A 4,485-nucleotide genomic window follows, 5' to 3' on the forward strand; every position below is an offset into this window, starting at 1 on the left:
GCTGGGTTCATTGTGTGCCTTTGGTCTCTCAGGTGTATTTTCTAAACCAACATAAAAGGGAAATGATAAGGGCAAGCGCACGAGGGTGTTTATGTTTTCAGCGCTAGCCAATTGCTTGAGACCAAAAACAAAAGTTAGTGCAGATGGAAGGGTGCAAGATTATGACTTGACTACAATGGAAACCCAAGCCTCTCCTTCTAGAACGTGCCCCGCTCCCAGCTGTCGTCCACCTCCGCTTAGCGGAGCTGCCACCCGGCAATTACCACGCCTGGGTTCTCCTTTGGAAAAGGAGCACGGAAGAACAATGCCGCAGCCCGTCGTCCTGGACAAGGAGGCAGGTGAGTGCAGCGTGAAAAAAAAAATAAGGTAAATGATCCCTTTGGCCATTGTTTCTTTACCGATGGACAAACCGCTAGCAAGGTGAGCCTGGTTTTAAATGCTCCTCCCAGACCTTGAAAGGGCTGCAAGAAAAAGGGTAAACAACAACAACCAAAAAAACCCATGCCAGCCTGCTGAGATTGAAGTCCACTGGCGTATTCTATTATCTTCTATATGCTTAAATTTACTCCCAAGGTCTGTGCTTCTTGGGTGATTTGTGTATAGATCCATGTCTGACATCTTGACCATCAATGAGAACTGCAAGGTAAAATACAGGTCACTCAGTTAAATCTGAATGTGGGTTAAACAGTGAAGAGCCCTTTGCTAGAAGTATGTCCCATGCGGTATTTGAGACAAACTACTCATTTCTTGTCTAAAATTCAAAGATAACAATGCATCCTTTTTTGTTTGCTTATTTTGTTTTGCTAAGTCTATCAGCTCTACCAGATTGCATTATAGAAGCATAGAGGTAAACTTGAACTTGAAAGTAAGCGATATGTTACTCCAGTATGGTTAGACCTTTAAGAAATTACAGTGAAATTATTAATGCTTAATTGTTCCAAATGTTTCCAGTCCATCCTAAAAGGGAGAATGAGCTAGAGTTTATTTACTCGTTGGGTGAGGGATATGAATAATGATGGAAATCTTGGAGTTAAAAGATATGTATTTCGATAGGTGAGAGATTCTGAATAGGAAAGAAGTCATCACCTCCTTCTCATCACCTTAATAACCAGGTCCTTGGTAGTCCAGGGACAGCACGGGGGACACAATAGTCAGCACAGAGTCATCCCTCCATCCGACTGTCCGTTTCCATTGGCACCACTGCAAAAGTTTCACTGGGAGTCAGGTCAGTCCAAAAATGATAAAACAATTTAATCAGCATGTTTTCATGGGTTCATCTGATTGACCTGAGAGTTGGAAACTAGGGCGCTGATGGTGATCCATGAATCCTAGATCCATGGAAAAAATAGGTATTGTTAGGAATACAAGTGGAAATGTATTTCTATTTCAGGCTTCAAATAAGAAACTGTCTGCATGTTAAGATGATGCAGCAAAAGAATTAAGCACTGACTTATCATTAAAACAGCTATCTCCTCCAGGTCTACCCTCTGTGTGGTCTGCTAGCTACAGGAATGAGGAACACTGAAAGATAATGTGTGGGCTTGCTCCCACATTGGTGGCCAAGCGAGGGCAGATCATAAACTGAAATCAGTATCCTGAATTCAGGTGTGCGTGTGTATGTGTGTGCACATGTGTGTGCACTTGTATGCATCCAAGTGTGTGGATCTATCTATTTTATCTATCTAGTTTTTGAAGCAAAATTTAATACAAACTACCATATTCTGGAAAAAAATCTTAAATTTCATTTTTCTCAACCTAAGATAGAACTCTAGATTCTTCTAAGGGAAAAGTCTATACCATGTAAGATGCAGTCAAAGTCAGAAACTTTCTGAAGAAGCGTTTTTCTGGGAAGTCTTCTGATTTCTTCCAGTTATCAGAGAAATAATAAAAATTCAATAAGTGCCTATCAGATAATCAGTACTATGTCAACTGTGTTGCACATGGAGTTAAAGGAAACTTCTGAAGAGACTCAAGCCGTAAGATATACTGCACTGACAGACCCAACTGCCTAAAGGCGCTATCTATATAGGTAGAACTAGGAGGTTCTGTGGATTCAGCTCCTGACCATCATGATAAATCAAATACTGAATAAAGTGAGTCACATGACTTTTTTGGTTTCCCAGTGCATATATAAAAGGTATGCTTACACTATACTGTAGTCTATTAAGCATTACGTCCTTAAAAAAATGTACATACACTCAATAGAAATGCTTTATTCCTAAAAAATGCTAGCCATCATCTGAGCCTTCAGAGCACAGTAACTCTTTGTAACAGTAACATCAAGATCGCTAATCACAGATTCATATCACAAATATAATAATAATGAAAAGGTTTGAAAGATGGTGATAACTTGGTAATAATAATTACCAAAATATGACTCAGAGACACAAAGTGAGCAAATGCTTTTAGAAAGCTGGCATTGTTAGACTTGCTTGACATAGTCTCAAACCTTTGATTTTTAAAAAACTGAGATATCTGCTAAGTGTAATAAATGGGAGCACTGTGAAATGAGGTATGACTGTTCAGATCTGGGCTGTATCTGTTCTAAACTGGCTGAACCATCATTGCTAAGGGGAATGCTGCTGCTGCTGCTAAGTCGCTTCAGTCGTGTCCAGCTCTGTGCGACCCCAGAGATGGCAGCCCACCAGGCTGGTACCTGGTATTCTCCAGGCAAGAACACTGGAGTGGGTTGCCATCGCTAAGGGGAATAAACAATGATAAATAAATAAATCTCACTGCTACTTACCCTGGAGCTTTGTGAACAAATATACAAGAGTCCTGAGCTTTCCTGGTGGCTGAGTGGTGAAGAACCTGCCTGCCAATGCAGGAGATACAAGAGACGAGGGTTCAATCCCTGGGCTGGGAAGATCTCCTTGAGAAGGAAATGGCCAGCCACTTCGGTGTTCTTGCCTGGAAAATCCCATGGACAGAGGATCCTGGCAAGCTAAAATCCATAGGGTTGCAAAAGAGGCAGACACAGCTTAGTGCCTAAACAACAACCACCTTCCTCCTTAGGAAAAGCGATCACACCTCCCAGGCTTCCTTGTGGTAAGTTGAGGCCAGATGACTAGCCAGGGAATAACCACCACACACATACAAATGTCCCACCATGGATATAATAAAGTTGTTTTGGACACAAGGAATTCATTGGGTCCAATCATAAAAACCACTTGATTTTTCTTTATTGTGATAAAATATATGATTTTATTCTTTTTATTGAGGTATAGTTGATTTACAATATTGTGTTAGTTTCAGGTGTATAGCAAGGTGACTCGATTATACACCCACATACATCTACATATTATTTTTCAATCCTTTCCCATTAGAGTTTATTACAAGATATTGAATATAGTTCCCTATGCTATACAGTAAACCCTTGTTGTTTGTCTGTTTTATATGTAGTAACGTGTGTCTCTGAGTCTCATACTCTCAATTTATCCCTCTCACCCACTTTCCCTTTGGTAACCATAAGTTGTTCTCTATGTCTGTGAGTCTTTCTGTTTTGTAAATAAGTTCATTTCTACTGTCTTTTAGATTCCACATAAAAGGGATATCACATAATATTTGTCTTTTTGTGTCTGACTTACTTCACTTAGTATGATCATCTCTGTTTCCATCCATGTTGTTGCCATTGTATATATATACACCACATGTTGTTTATCTGTTCATCCTTGGAAGTATGTTTAGGTTGCTTTCAGGCCTTGGCTATTGTAAAGTACTGCTTTGAACACGGATGTAGGTATCTTTTCAAATTATGAGTTTTTGTCTTTTCAGGATCCATGCCCAGAAATAAGATTGCAGGATCATATGGTAACGCTATTTTCAGTTTTTTAAGGAACCTCCGTACTCTTTTTCCTTGGCAGCCATACCAACTTACATTCTGACCAACAGCATAGGCATATTCCCTTTCTCCACACCCTCTCTAGCATTTATTATTTGTAGACTTTTTGATGACGGCTCATGTGAGGTCGTACCTCACTGTAGTTTTTATTTGCATTTCTCTAATAGTTAACAATGTTGAACACTTTTTGTGAACCTGTTGTCCATGTGTATGTCTTCTTTGGAGAAATGTCTATTTAGTTCTATCCATTCTTTGATTGGGTTGTTTGTTTTTTTGTCACTGAGTTGTGTGAGCTCTTTTTCTATTCTAGAAATTAAGCCCTTGTCAGTTGCATCGTTTGCAAATATTTTCTCCCAGTCCGTGGGTCATCCTTTCATTTTGTTTACATAGTTATCATTTTAACCATAAGTGTATAATTCGATGGCATTTACAATTACAGTCAATATTGTGCAACCATCACCACTATCCATCTCCGGATTTTTCATTTTGCCAAACTGAAACTCTGTACCAATTAAACAATGACTCCCCAATCCCCGTTCCTTTCAGCTCCCCTTAACTAGTATTCTACCTGATATCTCTGAATCTGACTACTCCTAGTACTTCACATAAGTGAAATCACACAACGTATGTCTTTCTGTGTCTGG

This window comes from Dama dama, chromosome 19, assembly GCF_033118175.1.
Source record: "Dama dama isolate Ldn47 chromosome 19, ASM3311817v1, whole genome shotgun sequence".
NCBI classification, from domain to species: domain Eukaryota; kingdom Metazoa; phylum Chordata; class Mammalia; order Artiodactyla; family Cervidae; genus Dama; species Dama dama.